General features: G+C 38.1%; 1 long non-coding RNA gene across 2 annotated transcripts; it reads right to left on the reverse strand.

Moving 5' to 3' along the window:
• Positions 1-580: 580 nt before the first annotated feature.
• On the reverse strand, positions 581-17586 carry LOC107545918 (uncharacterized). 2 transcript variants are annotated; one of them, XR_001604077.2, is made up of 4 exons: positions 17508-17586; positions 2399-2536; positions 1453-1500; positions 581-700 (listed from the first exon to the last, which is right to left on the reverse strand). It is a non-coding gene; the product is annotated as an uncharacterized LOC107545918 (long non-coding RNA). The 2 variants fall into 2 exon arrangements; XR_001604076.2 differs by lacking the exon at positions 17508-17586 and having other exon boundaries at positions 2399-2867.
• Between the last annotated feature and the right edge of the window lie 584 nt (positions 17587-18170).

Consider the following 18170-nt stretch of genomic DNA (forward strand, 5'->3'; position numbering starts at 1 on the left):
CATCTAAATACAACACGGAAATTTTAAAATTTTGAAACTACTTCGCTGTTATAGATTACCTTAAGTCCAGAATGATACCATTTGTAATTTCTTTTTTTTCAGTTATCTTTCCTCAATATTTGGGTTTCAGATTATGTTTTAATTCTCTCTACTCAGTGCACTGGGCATAGCTGCATGCTCAAAAAAGCAAAAATGGGGCTCCTTTATTGCATGGCATATCAAACCCTGGAAATACTAAATTAAGAGCTTTGATCAAAAGGCTCATTTTCTATATACCCAACCCATATCAATATGGATGTTTCTGTCTGAACTGAATTTGACAAGAGATATTTGGGTAGTTATATAACCCCCCATTTGCTTTACCTACATATGTCCCCACTGATACCTATTGCCAGGCTAAGCAGAATTTAGAAACCAGGAATTTGTAGTCAGTACTAAAAAGCAGCAAGTGAGCAGCAGGCTCAGTTGCTGGTAAAGACCCAGGTCACAGGGGCAGGCAGGGGCAGCCAGGGGTCAAGGAAATCCAGAGCCAAGTGAGGCAGATGCCAAATACCATGGGCAAGAACTGGAGCCAAGGAACCATCAGGAGCACAGGAAGCATCCACAAGGACACATGACAGGCGATAATTTCTAGAGATCCAATTCTGCAGGATGCTCCAGGAAACCTTCATAGGTAATCATGCCTGAGCCAACTCCAGTCCTAGAACATAGAAAAGACACTACCTTGACTATAAAACCTTAAGCTTGCTGTGGATATTTCTGTTTTGGTTGTTTATAATAACTATCATCTCTGTCAATGAGCTCAATGATATAATTTTATATCTTCATTGCTTCTTCTTTCAACCCTATAATTTCATACTTTTCAGATTCATGTCACATTTACCTTTGCAAATCTCTCCTGGCCATTTGGTGTATTGCAAGATTAGGTAGTTGTTAAAATATCTGTTGAAAAAATTTTCACTCATCTTTAAACAGGTAAATTTTATGTAGAAGAAGCATGACTGTATTAGAGAAAGACTATTTGGGTCCTAGCATTTTCTCACTATATATCTTAGGAATTCCTTAAATTTTATGAGCCTTAGTTTCCACACCTGAAAAATATAGCTAAGTGAAATTTCAGCTACCTGAATATAGAGGATATGACCAAAACATTATCTGGTAGCCACAAAGGTGGAATAGACTTTTTGGAACAATAAAAGAGAATTACATTAGTTTTTAGAGAAATGAATTCTAGGTTCTGAATCTTCTAGTATGGAGCTGTGTAACTGTAGAAAATACAGAATGCATTTACATATAGTTCCATTCCAGAGATGAAAAGAAAAAAAACAAGGAAGGCCTCAGAACAGGACCATCAATCCCACCCCTTTCAATGAGATGCCTAACAAATCACTTGCTCTCTGTCGCTGTGAACCCACAGATCTTAGACATACTTTACCTTAACTCTATACTTACATGAAAACTGGCAAACTGCATTCGGAATCTATGAGAGCTTAGAATGTCCTAGAGAGAAATTGTTGGAATAAAGAAAAATAAAGTTATTTGTTAAAGGAACGCAATTTCACATTTCAGTTTCTTTCTTGATGACATGTTGATACAGATACTTTTTATTTCTTAATTTTAATCTTCAACAAATGATTGCAGGGAAGAAAAGACATTGCACAGATACAGATGCTATCAATGGACAAGAAATTAAGGAATTTCTTGATGATAGCAAGTGAATATTACTCATAACTACACTCAAGTGGAAAAAAGTTACCCTAAAGATTGCGTGTAATATATCTTTCAATAAAATAACCCAAAATCAAGGCTGGAAAAGGAGGTAACAGGGAGACCATGTGGAAGACTACAGAGTAACTGCAAGAACTGTCTCATTTCCAGACACACCTGACTGTAGCACTTACACCATGCTTACATTTCGGTTGGGCTGATCACTAAAGAAATGTGGGAATTTTGCCAAAGCAGACTTCAATTATTATGTTAGGGGAGAGAGAGAAAATAAATAGCTCTCCAGCTAACTTCCAGCCACCCTACACATGCAAGATAAAATGACTCAATACAGCAGTAAAATCTCTAGAAAGTTTAATTTCTACCGTAAGTCCTTCCCTACAACTCTTACCACTGACAACTAAAATCTAGGCCAGAAACAGACACTCCTAATATCTTACCCTCAGAAGATAGAAGTTTGGCTGATTTAAAAAGAAGACACTGGGGAGCACGCCAAAGAACTTTGACAACGCTCCAACAGCCAGGAAGAGAATGACTTCTCACCGTAATACGTCTGATTTTCCCACAGTGAAGAAAATCAAAACAGAAGAAAAAAATTGAAGTGTTGGTACAGCCAAAAGATATGTAGCAATGCAAGCTGCAATCGTGATAGATAGAAGGTGCACATATTTACCTGTTGACACAGCTACACAGACCCTTAGCTCAGTGCTGTACAGAAGTCCACACGAGCTGCAACACATGGATCTACACCATCAGTTCCAAAAGTTGGTACGATTGTCAGATAATGGGATATTGGATGACACTCAATATCCTGAAAAGAAGCTCAAACAAAGACAATAAATTCTTCTAATGAAACAGGGTTAACACAGCAGAGAATGTTCATATTCTCAGCAGAAATTGAGAACAAGTTGCATCCATAAATCAAAAGCAAGATTCTATGACAAATGAATAAAAACAAAATCAAAGAACTTAAAAGCGTAAGCAGTGACGTTTTAAACATCCCAGGTAAGCTGAGAAATACGTGATAAATGCATACATTTCTTTCTTCTTCAGTAGCATGTCAGTCTCTATTCCATCAGAAAATCTATTCAAGCACACATAGTCTTCTCCCAAAGAAAGCCGGCTGGCAGCAACAATAAAATGAAATATAAATTAATATTTTAAGTAAGCATAATAGATAAAAACAACTAGATTTTGAGGTGTTAGCATTATTTTTATTCTGATATGATCATAGTATTTATATATCCTTTATTATTTTTATTATTTATTTATCTTTTTTTTTAATCTTACCCAAGAATATGTTTTTTATTGATTTCTACCTCTTCCTCCCCTCAGCCCCCTTTCCCTCTGGCTGTCACTATTCTGCTGTTCATGTTTATGTGTCATACACACACACACACACACACACATATATACACACACACACACACACTTTTTTTTTTTGCTCAATCCCTTCACTTTTTTCACACACACCCAACCCCCCTTCCCTCTGACAATTGTCCTTCTATGTATCGTCGTGGTTTTACTTGGCGTCTCACACAGCATTGCGACTCCCTTCCCTCCTGTACGAGGCAGGATAATGGGCCTCCAAAGATGCCCGTTGTCTTCATTCTTGGAACCCATGGCTGTGTTTGGTTATGTGACAAAAGAGAACGAAGGTTGCAGCTGAAATTAAGGTTACTAGACTGACTTCTTCCAAAAACGTCTCATCTGAATCAGCCTGGTGGCACTCCATTTATTACCTTTATAGAACTTAGGCCAGTGTGTAATTACATTTTCTCTTTGCTTGTGATGATCTGTCTTCCTTACTAAGTTTCACATAAGCAAGGGTCTTATCTTTCTTGCTTCCTGCTATACTCCCAGGTCCTGGCACAGTGCTTAAGGCAAAGAACTGAGCAAATAACAAGTATACTATGAAATCACAATAATAAAATCATATAATAATTGCACAAAAATATATATTGAGTAGTAGACAAGCTAAGAGCTTAGAGTAAGGAGCAAAGACATAAAATTTCCAACTATAATAGTTTTTATTTTAAATCTGTGAATAAAAAGTGGACTAGCTAATAATATATTGTGAACTGAATTCAGAGTAACTATTTTTTAAACTTTTACAATCTCTTCCTATGCTCAAAACCAAAATCCACATAAATTTTGAAGACTTACATGTAGAAACAAAAGAATATTTTTATAACTTTAGAATAAAAAGGGCCTTTCTAATAATAGCATGATAGCCAGAAACCATAAAAAAGATTGACATATTTTAAAACCTAATAACTTAAATGCTCTAGTAGTTCACTGCCTCAGAAACCAAATTGAAAACATCATAAACAAAACTGAAAAACAGCGGAAGACACTTTCGCAATGCATTTTACAGATAATAGGTTACTATAAAAATATCAAAAATGCCTACAGATTAATACAAAAATATATTAACAGCCTTAGTTCCAAAAACAGAAAAAGACAGGGGACAAACAATTCACAGACTTTCCAATAAACATGAAAAGGCATGCAAAAGCAATTTATAAAATTGGCCCATAAGCAAATAGTAAGATGCTGAACCTTAAATAATAATCAGATAGATGCAAATAAAAACAATGAGATATTTTTCATGTATCCCATTGACAAAATTCAAAATAATTTAATACCAGTTGAATATGGGAGGGACCAGGCACTCTCAACTCTTTAAAGAGTCAATTGGTATAGCATATTTTGCAGTACCTATCTTGCCTTCCCTGTGAACTGATTCCACTTTTAGTGATTACATACAAATTTATTGAAATAGAATAATCATGGTACTGTTTATTATTATAAGGAAAGAAGGACAGAAAGAAAAAAGGAGGAAAAGATGAAAAAAGAAAGCTTAAGAGGCAAGATACAGAGAGCACATATAGAAAAATTTCCCCAGGTGTATGTGTGCACAAATGTTGTATAAAAATATGGAAGGCTATATACCTAATTTTAACCATGCTTATATCTGGAAATTTAGTAAGAGAATTGAAAAGACTTGATTAAACATTTTTATGTATGCTTTTTTCTGGCAATGCGGTAAAACATGTTGAATATATTATCTCTTTGAGTACCAGAAATTGGTGAACGATAAATATCAAATTCAAGAACATAAGCGCAGTCTAGGACTTCTGAAAATAACAAAGGAGTATGATTACCAAAGTTTCTTAAGACACTCTACAGACAACACTTCCACAAAAATGCTTTCCAACTTGATATATATTATTCAAGAAATTAAGGGACCCATGGGAAGTCCCCAAACTAAACTTGGCTCAGACAAATCTCCTTTAGGGCAGGAATGGCTCTGTGCCTAGGCAGTGTGTTCAGTCACTGGGTGGGGGCCACCTGGAGGAAGGGTGCTCTCTCATTGGTGCCCCAATGGATCCAAAGGTACAGCCACTGGAGGCTGTCAGCCAGGTAGGCTCTCCCAGAAGGTCTTTGGAAGGCACACCTCCAGGGCCACTACTCTTGGGGAGGCATAACAGCTACTTTTGGTCTTACTAAAGAGCTATAACATAAACAGTGGTCTCGATTTCTTCTACATGACTTCAAAGTGCAGAAATAGAACAAAAGATGGATATTGTACTCAGACAATGCAAATATGAAGAGCGTATACTAATTAGAGTTCAAATAAGGAATGAACAGTTTCATAAGATAAGAAGAAACAGAGTCACAAATTAGACCAGAAGACCTGTGAACCCTTTCTCATCTTGAAGTCTGAGATTTAGGAATGAAGGCAGAAAGGACAGGAGAAACACAAACTATTAGGAAATATGGGGCCTGGATGGTTTTGCTCAGTGGTGAGAGCGTTGGCCTGAGGACTGAGAGGTCCTGGGTTTGATTTCGGCCAAGAGTTAGGTACCTTGGTTGCAGGCTCGATCCCGGCCCGGGGCCCGTGTGGGAGGCAACTAATCGAGGTGTCTCTCTCATGTCAATGTTTCTCTCTCTCTCTCTCTCTCTCTCTCCCTTCCACTCTCTGAAAAGCAATGGGAAAATATCCTCAGGTGAGGGTTGAAAAAAAAAAAGAAATATGGTTTGTTCACATGATTATAAGGAGACTGGGTTTGGAAGTTTTTAATTTTTTCCTTTTGTGATAATGATACATTTTTCATTACAGTAAGGAATACAGTATACTGAAAATCGGCTGCTTCTCAGTGTGAACTGTTTTTCCCCTGCATTGGATTAGAATGAAGGACTGTAAACTGGACTAAAATCATAGGACTTCTGAAGCCTAATGTTCTGAAAAACATCAATAATGTTTGTCTCCCTTTTAATTATTTTTTTAAAAAAATCAATCTTATTTACTTGCCTTGTGGACACAGCATATGTCCTGGCAAAAGAATAATTTTAGAGTTCAGTCACATGATAGTTTCGGCTTCACTTGGGGAATAAAATAAAAATTAAAAAGCTTCTACACCCTCTATTTTCTCACGCCAATGCAAGGGTTAAGTAAGTTACAGAAGAGTCCTGAATTTGAGAATTGAAAACCTGGCAACCAGCCCAGAGGCCGTTTCCAAAAAGAAGCAGCTACCCTGGGCCTGTACAAAGGAGGTGGTTGCCCTGGCAACAGGATCTGATAAAAGGAAGCATGGCGACAGGTACACACAGATTGCTCCCGAGACAGGGAAGCCACTCGGCTGCGGCTCTGGGCAGGGGAGCCGGTTAGCAATCTCAGGTTTTAAAGCTGAATCCTCTAATTTCCAACTGCGGAGATTTCTCCGTATGATATTTATTTAGGTCAGGATCCGTGTATTTCATTATTGGGCGTTTTGTAGTGATTGTGAGAATGAATATGCCTTTTAACCGGAACACAGCCACCACAGATGACTGTCGAGATGCATCGGCTAACTCAAAATAGAAAGAGTTGCTCAAAATAATCATTGATTTTTCCCAAGGTTTTTAATTCAGTTCTTTAATATGGCCCAGTTTCTCTTTTATCCTTATGCTGAGCTATGACTTTCATATGAAATATTCAAATTTCTCGGGGCCTTTGTTATTTTATTTTACATGATTATTCAAAATGTATGCTTTCATCCTTTTAGTAAGACTAAACATTTTTCAGTGACCTGTGTGTCCTGATTACCATTTTTTAACTGAATATTTCCTAATAAGCTATTTTGTGAAAATAACTATATTTTTATAGGAGGCTCTAAAACATGTAGAGTCACTAATACTGTTTCCTTGATTATAAAAAATGGATGCATTTTTTTCTGAAAAACTTGAAAAGATTGCTTACTAAAGTATCAGTTTCCCTGAATGTACACTTCAGATTGATCCAGCTATCGTTTTTACCATAATTCGTTAGTGCTGTGTTTTCTTCCTTCACACAGCGGTCAGAGCCTGAGCCAGATGGGCAAAGCCACCGCTTAGTGAGCCAGACTGAAATACATTCACTTTTATTCCCCACTCCCAACCCACCAGCCAGTTCCACCTTCAAAAAGGTATATGATACAAGGGAAAACATTCGATAACCTTGTAGGACACCCAGGTCCTAATCCTCATGTGTCTTAGGAAATGTCATTAGCCTCCTGAGGTCCTAGAGACAGGAGGCACTTCATGTCAACGGCCTCTAAGGTTCTTCTTACCTGTGCTGTGAGCACAAAGCAAAGGTCCTGTGTGAGCCTACCCATTCCATTCTGATTAGAGCTTCTTTATCAACAAACTTTTCTTTACAAGTTTTCTCTGCACAAACACTCCTGCTTTTCCTCAGCAAATTAAATATTATCAGCTTTAAAATTGTAGGTAAACAGTTCATTGTGTACAATGAATGAAAGCTGCCAATAGAGACTACTCGGGGATATTTTAATCCCTTTTTATCTGTCAGATCCTTGGATTGGAGTACAAAATCCCTGGGACAAATCTAAAAGCATGCAGGAAGAGTGCATTGATTACTTCTTAAAAATGTGGAATACCAAAGCATAGAGTAGGGTAGAAATAGACATATCTAGTTTTCCTTGACATATGGGCAGGCTAGGGTAATTTCAGGGTTGTCCATGATTAACCTGAAGGACTCTCTAATCCAATGCTTCTAAAATTTGAGCAGAATCTTTTTAAAGGAAAAAATTTATTAGCCCATATATCCACTCTCGATTAACATTGTCTTGACTATGCTTGTTAATGTGTATAAATATAAAACTTGGTATAAACATTTTATGCTCAGAGGACTTAGTCAGCTACAGAAACAAATTTACAAATTTAATATGAACCAGACTACAAAGCCAATAAAATTAAAATAAATGTTATTAATTTAATGTGGTGAGTCATCTTGATATGCTGAAACAGAAACTGCTTGGAATTGGAACATTATACTGACTGCCACATCATGGTTTCAAAGCACTTGGCATGCCTATGCTACTGTGTGCCATCTGCTGCCTCGATTCACCTACCACTTTTCTCTACACAAACTCATGTGGAACTTTGTGTAGTGCTTTCTGACATCAGTTGGCCTTCTCTCCAGGAAAGCATGGTGTACTTATTTAGTAACATTCTATTCTTTTCTTGACAGCTGATGACTATCAGAGATGCACCCTCCTGCCAATACAATCTAAACATTAAAAAAAAAAAAATTAGGGGCAGGCCTAGTGAAGTCATCTATGTGATCCATCATATGATCATATGATCCAGCATTAATTTTTTCTCTGTAGATCATAAAATAACAACAGAAGATCAAGAAATCTTCGTTAGAAAATTCACAAAACCCTGATTGGAGAAACAGGAGCTGAAAGGATAATTATGTCTGAAACAAATTAGGCTTTTCTTCGTTACCAAGGTAAGTTTTCTCATAGCCCAATTTCTTCAATGCATTTGCACTGTTGATTGAATATCCAAGCAGCACTCCCCCTTCTTTCTCTCTTTCTGGCCTACCCATGGGGTCCAAGGAAAGCCAAATTTTGAATTTTATAGACTCCCTTCCAGGTAGGGGTGGCAATATGATTTTATTTTGGTCATTGAAACAAAAGTGGAGGACGGCTTTGGATTTGCTGGGAAAGAGTTTTGCTTTCCTGATAAAAATGACAGGTATCAAATGGTAAGTTGTCTGGACTTCTCTTCCCCTTTGTTTCTGCCTTGAACATAAGACTTTATTTTTTTATTTTTGATTCCTGGAGATATATCAGATATCTCATGAGAGGCTAAGGCGTTAAATGTATCAGAGAAGAAAGATAAGAAAAGCCTGTGTCCTTGGTGATTTCTAGATCTCTTGTTATGTAAACACTGTCGTGTGGTTTAAGCCACTATTAATCAGGAGTCCTGCATCTCACAGCCAGAAATGTTTCTGATCTAGGATCCTATTTCATTTTCCACCAGGCCTTAGATATCAATTCTGTATTTTTTAATGAATTACTGTATGCATGTGCACATGCTAGGAGTCTGTGGCCCTTTATAACAATTTTATTTGGTTATAATTAGCTGCTGCAGATGAAGCTACAAAAAAGATGAAGAGTGTTGTTCTCGCTGTTAGGTCTGAATAGCATTCATAGGCCTCTGAAGTGTTTATTTAAATCGTAGTTCTTTGAACCTAAAGTTGAAAGGGTATCTTAGAGAGATTCTGTCATCTATCTCCCTCATTTTTATAGAACAGAAATATCATGTGACCTTCCTGAAGACCCACAGGCCAAAGGTGGCTGAGAAGCAGATAGCGACTGGCTAGCACAAGAGTTGACTTACTTTGAAGAGTGTGGGGTTAGAAGGAACTTGTCTCAGTGGGGATTAATGTTGTTTCTAGCTGACTAAAAGCAGATCACTCAGTTGGCATCTTCTGCAGCAACACAGCATGTATTTATTAGCAGATCAGTGATGGGTTCCACAGTGTCTAGAGACCTCTGCACAAAGCCCTGATAAAACCAGAGAAGCCAAAGAAATTACTGAATTCCTCACATACTTGAGTGATGGTCATTCTACTTTGTAAAAATTCATTTGAGAGAAAATATATAGGAATGATAAATTTCTTTTTTATATAAAGCATAGTTTTCTTATTTTAATATAAAGGATGTTTGAGAGATGAAACTTCACAAATGCTGTGGGCAGCTAAGAAAACTACAACAGATGGACCTGGTTCAGAGGTGATGACATAGTCATAAAGCTAGACTTGACTTTCTTTTGAAATGGTTCTAAACTCAGGTTACTTAAGGAGGTATTGGGTGTGCTTCATGGCAGTCTCAGACAGTACTCCAAAAAGCATTTCATCAAATGATGCCCTGACTAAGGTTGCCACCAAATGGGGGAAGAAGCCAAGCCTTTGAACCCAAGGAATAAATCTGTATCACAGCATGATGAGATCACAACAAAAGAATCAGAACACTCTCAGCATAAAAGGCAAAATGACACCTTTGAATCACCAGATGCCAGGTGCATTCTGAGTAGCACCAAATTCCTAGGATGTCAAATAGATGGATGCCCTCTGGAATCACTGCCAGGGTTAGCCACATATTCGTTCTATGTTGTTTGGGGAAGCTTTGAGAGATGAGAGAATAGAGGTATCCTGAATAAATTTAGTGGCAATAAAATGGGGAAAAGGTTAGGAACTTTCTTATATCTTCTATATGTCTGTGTTCCTCCTTGGAAGCATGACTCATAGTTAAAAGAATTCAATCAGTATCCCCTAGATTCTGAATAAAGTAGTTGGGAGTGTGGGGAATGCAAAGATCATTTACAACAATGTTGTGACCTTAAATACCTCAGATTCTAGTGAAGAAATTAGAGAGTAACGATCACTAAACTATCTGTCTGATTAAACCTCAGATGTAGAGGTGAGACTAGAGGTTTCCAGGTATCAGCCCTAGTGGAATGAGGATGCTGTGGCAGCGGAATACAAATCTTGGAATTGCTTCAGCTTTTTTGCGTATGTGCAATGTCATTTGCCCTTGAGTGATTCTAGTCAATGTTACATAGTTTGATTTTATGGCAGAGAAGTTTATATACCAAAAGGAAAGGTAGGGCAAAACTTTGCTTATATTGTGTGAGTTCTTGCAACAAAATGCTGGTCAGTGTGATTTAAAAAGTAAAAAAGTCCCACCCAACTGGCATAGCTCAGAGGTTGAGCATCGACCTACGATCCAGGAGATCGGGGTTCGATTCCTAGTTAGGGCACATGCCCGGGTTGCGGGCTCCATCCCCAGTGGGGGGCGTGCAGGAGGCAGCTGATCAATGACTCTCTCATCATTGATGTTTCTCTCTCCCCCTCTCCCTTCCTCTCTCTGAAATCAATAAAGACATATTTTTAAAAAGAAAGAAAGAGAGAAGAAAGGAAAAAAAGAGGGGAGGGGAGGGGAGGGGAGGGGAGGGGAGGGGAGGGGAGGGGAGGGGAGGGGAGGGGAGGGGAGGGGAGGGGAGGGGAGGGGAGGGGAGGGGAGGGGAGGGGAGGGGAGGGGAGGGGAGGGGAAAAGAAGAAGAGAAGAGGGGAAGGGAAGGGAAGGGAAGGGAAGGGAAGGGAAGGGAAGGGAAGGGAAGGGAAGGGAAGGGAAGGGAAGGGAAGGGAAGGGAAGGGAAGGGAAGGGAAGGGAAGGGAAGGGAAGGGAAGGGAAGGGAAGGGAAGGGAAGGGAAGGGAAGGGAAGAGAAGAAAAGAAAAGAGAAGAAAAGAGAAGAGAAGAGAAGAGAAGAAAAGAAAAGAAAAGAAAAGAAAAGAAAAGAAAAGAAAAGAAAAGAAAAGAAAAGAAAAGAAAAGAAAAGAAAAGAAAAGAAAAGAAAAGAAAAGAAAAGAAAAGAAAAGAAAAGAGAAAAGAAAAAAGTCCCTCAGGTTGATTTGCAGTTTTCATCACCATTTGGAAAGAGTCTTCTGCCTGATTGTCCAGGTTGGAAAATAAAATCTATTTTCTATTCAGTTCTAGCAAAACATGAATGACTTATTTATTGAAAACAAAAGCCAATACAAAGGTAAACATTATTGGTTTATTTGAAAGAGGAGGAGTAGATTTTCTTGGAAAAGTAGACTTAGGGCAAAGATGGAAGAGGAAATAAAATTTTCTAAAACTTTATATCCTCTAGGAGATGCTAGCGAAGTATTCTAGCAGTGGAGATATCACTAAAGAAGGAAGTCCATTCGGCAGCTGTGAATGCGTGACTATTATTGAAACCGGAGCAGTAAGATCCCAACTTTTTAAAAATACTAAGGAAAATCCCTCTAGAGGGATGACAGCGTTGTGAACTCTTTGCTATTATAACACCAGATTCATGGGCAGCCACAGCCCAAGAGCCCTAGATATGGATCAAGACCTGGAGGACCAGACAATGGTTAAAAGACTCTGATCACTTATCACGCTAGCAACACTTTTCAAAAATTATCAAACCCAGGCTTGGCGACAGTAGAGAAGAAAACATAATTACCTCTTAAGCTATTGGCAGGACTTTGGCAACATCTATCAGAATGTTACCATTATACCTTTGACCAGAAACTCCATTTCAGAGAATGCATCCCCTGTAAGTAATCAGCAAATGTGTAAAGATGTTTGTAGAAACGTACCCATCCCAACTTCTGTTACATATGATATTAAAAATGAGAAATACCTCAATGTCCACCAGGAGAAAATTAGATTTATAAATTACAGGAGGACTAACAGAATCCCAGGTGACCATTAAAAAAACATGATGAAAATCTTGGGCTATTGTGTACATGAAAAGATGTAAATAACATCTTTATAGTCAAGTCAAAATGCTGATAAGGATTATTGTGAATGATAAAATTCCATTTTTATTTTTAAAATGTGTATACACAGAAACATCTCTAAGAGTATGAATTTAAATATTGAAGACAAATAGATAAGTGAATAATAAATAAATAAATATTGAAGAATATATAGTAAGGATTAGCAATAATTGTCATTGGGCAGGACATTTTGTCTTGAGATTCTTTTTGTCTTTCATTACACATTTTTGTATTTATACTTCATACATCTATGTTTTCTGAAATTTAACAATGATATAAACTTTATATATAAAAAATAAAACAATGGGGTATGGGGGAAGACGGGGGCAGGAAGAGATTAACCAAAGAACTTATGTGCATAATGCGTGACCCAGGGACACAGAAATAGAGCTGTGAAGGCCTGGGAGGTTGGGCGGGGGTGGGATGGACGGGGTCAATGGGGAAAAAAGGGAGACATCTTTAATACTTTCAACAATAATGATAAATTTAAAACAATAAAATAAATAAAAATAAATAAAACAATGACTCAAGTTCTATCTTTTTTTAACTCTGATGTTAACAGACCTTAGAGCTTTGTGGTCATCAGGGGTCAGGAATAAGGCTCAGGAATCCTGGGTGCCACATCGGTTAGGAACCAGTGCCGTGAGTGTCCCAGGAAAGCTAAGGCTGCCTCCCTCGGCCGGGGCTCACACACATTTGGGGGAGATGTTAAATATATAATTACTTTCCAAGAGTGAGGTACTCAGAGAAGTTGATTAGTAATCACCTGGCTCTGCATGAATTATGCCTTATTCTACTTGGCCTGTCTGTAACATTAATAATGTTAATCATCCTCCTTTCCAGAAATCTTTTTCTCCTTGACTTTCAGCTTGTCACTGTCTCCTGCATGGTTAAAAGTAAACTCCAGGCTTTGTAAATTTCCTTTTAAACTCTGGAGAGTCCTCTCTTGTTCTCATCCTGTCAAAACAGGTATCCCCTAGGGTTCCTTCATTAAGCTTCTGTTTTGTTTGTTTGTACTGTTCCTGGAAAATCTTAGTACTCAGCCTCACTCATTCACCCGTCATTACCTTTGATCACCAACATTAGACCCAGACCCAGATCTTTTCCTGGGTTCCTGCCCCTCATACACATCTGTTCTGTGGACATTTCCAATGAAGTGGCCCAAAGACTTCTTAAAGTCAATATAAGCCAAACTAAAAGTATTACTCCCCCTCCCCGCCCCCACACACACATCAACCACACATTATTTTTCTGTATTTCCCTTTTGATGAAAGATACTGTCATCAACCTCTCCAAACACCAGAGCCTGCAGAGTCAACCTCAACTCTTTCTCCCTCGCTATTCCACAAAGTCCTATAAATTCTGCCTCGTACGCTGCTCACATATTTGTTCTCCACTTGCCACTGCCACTGCCACTGTCTTGGTTTTAGACCCTTTTATATCTCTTTAGATTATTTTAATAATTCTTAAATGGCCTCTGAGTCTTACACAAAGCTTACACCAAGCTTTCTCCTGATATGCACATCTAATCATGCCATTCCCCTATTTAAATCCTTCATGGGATCACCATTGCCTTCAAGCTCTCCGTCATCTTTTCTTACCTCTTCAGACTCAAATATTTTTGTATCCTCACATGTTCTGTACCTCTGAATTCCCCTTAAAGTAGTAAACTTTCTTATGCCTCCAAACATTTTTTCATTCCCTCTACTTTCAAGATTCAATTTGTCAAGGACCCACTCCAAAGTCACTGGAAAGTTAACTAGGAGTGTCCTATGCAGGAGACTATTCCATATCAAGAGAGTTATTATTGGGGGAACCTGAGATCACATAATCAGGGAGAGAACCAGAATCATTTCCAAGAAAAGTCAAGATCAGCGAAGTAATGGAATTTGTGGCAAAACAATTGCCCTTAAGGAAAAGGGGGAGAAAAGGGAAGCACAAAAATAGGAGAGGTTAATATGTGGTCATGGTCATGTTAGTTTAAAGAAAAAAGACAGAAGGTTCAAAAAAGAGACCTTGGCTAGTAGTTCAGATTAAGACAATAAACTGACAGTTGGTGCTGGGAGGCTACTTTTATTTGGAAACTGGGAAATGAAGGACAGACAAAAATAATTATCATTACCCCAATAATCAAGTCCACCAGTCTCTTTGGGCATGGTTGACTGAGTAAAATATAGAGACACGTGATCCAAACTAGATCCTCATTCTCTCCTTAGGAATGTATAAAGTGGAACAGGGACAACCAGAGAAAAAAGACTGTGAGTTGAGTTACATCATGACAATGGCCAACTGAATGCTGCTTCTAACTGCCCCAGAACAGCCATGGTGTCCTTCCTTCTAGGAGGTTTGGTTTGGACTGCCCAGAGCCTGTTGCTAAACTGCCTTTTGGACTAGAGTACAAAGCAAGTTGGAAAACAAATTATTTGGGAACAAAGCAAGTTGGAAAACAACATGTTCGATATTATTTCTTTTGTGTAAAAAAGGAAGGGTGCTTACAGTTTAGATTTAAAGCAACAAAAATCTGACACCAGGAATGCGTTGATTTCCAGTGTTGGTGGAAGGTGCCTGCTGCTGACTTTGCATGACTGTAAGCCAGTTGCTCTCCTGGTTGGTGGTGTGGCCTCTGGTAGGCATCATGCAACCTGATTGTAGGTATTGCAAAAATACTCAACAGAGATAAGCAGACACCAGTGAAGGGTGGCATTTGTTGAGGGGAGGGGGTGTCTAACATGAAGCTGTAGTACAAGGAGTCTCCAAGAAAGGGTTCCTCAGGAAGAAATGTTTCCTACATACCCCTCCTCTTGGAGTTAATGGATAGGTCACCAATTTAAAAGTTTGCTTTTCAGTAGATAAATAATTAAAATGCAATGTTAGAAGAAATGAACCAGGAATATTCTGGTGAAAGAAGTAGCCACACAATCATAACAAAGTAAAATAATTCCAGGAAAGTCATTGTTCAAATTGACCTATGTAGCACAGGCCAAGAGAAAAGCCAGAACTGAGATAAATCAAGGTTATAACTAAAGATGAACTCTGAACCCTGACACATCCAAGACTTGGGCAAGAACAGGAAAGCAAGTGGTAAGGACAGTAGTAAGCAATATAAAACATGGAGGATGATCCAGGATGAGTACGTAGGTGCTGGAAGAATCTGTTTGGGAACACTTTACAGTATGTCCCTCAATCTCCAAGTTCATTACTTTATGGCAGCATTTACCCTAATGAGATCATTGGCTGTCTTGCAGATGTTCCTCACAAAACTGAATTCATGAAGGAGAGGCCCTGCATATTTACCTCTGGGTGCTCAGCATTTAATAGAGTATCTGGCACAGGGGAGACCATAAATGGCTGCTAAAAGCATGTTGAATGAATTAGGACATTAGCATACTATTTGGAGCACAAAAGTAGCATTTTAATCTAATCTAGATAACTGTGGAAGAGAATGACAGAAGCAAATATATTTAAATAAAAGGATTTCTAAATATGCAAATAGAATGCCTTCGTATAACATTCTTTTCCAAATTATAAATAATGGTCTTATTCTTCCAAGAAACTTGGAAACATTAAACCGATGCTGGAGATAAGAGGGAAAAAAGCAAATTCATCTTGCTTGCAGCAAATTGAAGTATGCGTTTTCTTCCTTTGCCAAATCCTCACATTCTAGGGAAATAATATCTCTGTGCTCTTCCTGCATATTTATGACTGTCTGGTGAAGTATTTGTTAATCTTTAACCTAGCTGGGATCAATCACAATATGCCTTCATACCAAGAAAAATATTTGCACTGCTTTATTGGATACTGAGAACCATACTTCTTAAAAACTGCCTATTCACAGCGTGGTCACATCTTAAAATGTTCCTGTATCTATCACAGTATTACTACTTTTTAAATATCAAATCCAGCTTTGAAACCTCAGAATGCAGAATTAAAATTAGTAGAAAAGCAGAAGTCAGAGTAAATCTAATTAAGGCTTGTCCATGATCAAAACATGAACCTAATCTCTCAGAAAGGCCTTAGTGGTCCTGCTGTGTATATCAGGATACTATACAGTCTTCCTCAGTTGCAAAGAAAAACAGATGAGATAGTTACAAGACAGGATTCAAAGTTCAATTTCAATTAGCTTCTCCAATATTTATAGAAAGATAATAAAACAAAGTGTTGAGGAATTGCCTTGTGTGGTGAAGCCATTCTTCTCACTATCTACAAAAGCTTCAGCACTACAGTGAGTTAGGCAGGGCTTGGAATTCCATTCTACTTGTGAAAAAATCCGCAATACTCTAATAGAATGAGAAGGCCTTCAGGAGGCTTAATTTAAATGTTTTAAGATTCCATCTGGTTTTCTTCTGCCTAATATTTCAATTTTCAGAAAGGACATATTCAGTTACTATTATAAAAATAGAGAGTTAGAGACCTCATAGTATAGTGAAAAGCATGACTTTAGAATGAGCTAGAACTCAATATGAATAATAGCCCAACTATTCTTGGCAAGTTATAGAGTCCACTTGAGTCTCAGTCTATTCCACTGTAAGGCAAGATAAATGATATCTATCTCACTGAGTTGACCTGAGGAGTGAAGCCAATGGGATAACATGTAAAATTCCTGCTACAAGATAGGTGCTAGAGAAATGTACCTGTATGGGAGATGTGCTAATTTTTTTTAAAATACATGAGCCCAGCCGGGTGTGGTTCAGCTGTTGAGCATCAACCTAGGATCCAGGTGATCAGGGTTCAATTCCCAGTCAGGGAAAATGCCTGGGTTGCAGGCTCGATCCCCAGTTGGGGGCATGCAGTAGGCAGCCGATCAATGACTCTTATTGATGATTCTATCTCTCTCCCTCTCCCTCTCCTTTCCTCTCTCTGAAATCAATAAAGATATATTTAAAAAATAAAAAAATAAAAATATGTGGTAATTTGGAATACAAAGGGAAAGTGTACGTACAAAGGTAGAGAGAAAAGACAAATACAGATTACAAAATCGAAGAAAACTGATATGCTGAAGTCTGAATGTCACTTGGGGGAGAAAAACCTGTATTGATTTCTGATGGCTTGACCATAGTATGGACTCAGCCATCACCTCACAATTCCCCCAGCCCTTTGGCATTCAGAAAATGATCGCTTAGCCACTGAACTTACAGTTTGAGAGATCTGATAAATCCTTTGCTAAATTGTTGCCCTTTCACGTTTCATTGTCTCTGCAAAGTGAGGAAAACCCTGAAAGAAATCACAGTTGAAAAAACAGCATTTTATTCACTGCCTTTTGGACTGAATTCAGAGAATCTCTATTTTTAAATATATTGCCTTTGACAAAGTTTACTTGAGATTAAAAATATTTTCAATTTTTTATAGTTATCAGCATCTCTCCATTAGCTATGATGTGCCTTTAAGGTTTGGATCTAAGTTTTTTAAACATTTGGAAAATGTACTGTCTTAATAAGCAATATGGCAAAAGTAATCTGTTAAATTCTGCTAATCCCATCATCCATTATCCTGATCAAGAATTACAAAAAAGAGGAAAAGACAAGAAATTTTCTCAGGTTCCTGTCCAGAGGAGCACTAATGGGTTATGAACCCTTTCAGAGTCATAGAGCAGAGAGAAAATGGTTGCCTTGGCAACAAGGCAGGCCAATCAGCTGTGCACACTCTCTCCAGATCATCTAATTTATTCAGCAAGTGCAGGCTAGAACAGGTGGCTAACCCAAATGATGCCAAAAAGCTTTAGCTCTCAAGCATACACACCCTCCACATTTTCTTATACACAGTTTCATTCTTGTCCTTCATGAAGGAAGAGTTAACAAG

Source organism: Miniopterus natalensis, chromosome 3 (genome assembly GCF_054644295.1).
Source record: "Miniopterus natalensis isolate mMinNat1 chromosome 3, mMinNat1.hap1, whole genome shotgun sequence".
NCBI lineage: Eukaryota > Metazoa > Chordata > Mammalia > Chiroptera > Miniopteridae > Miniopterus > Miniopterus natalensis.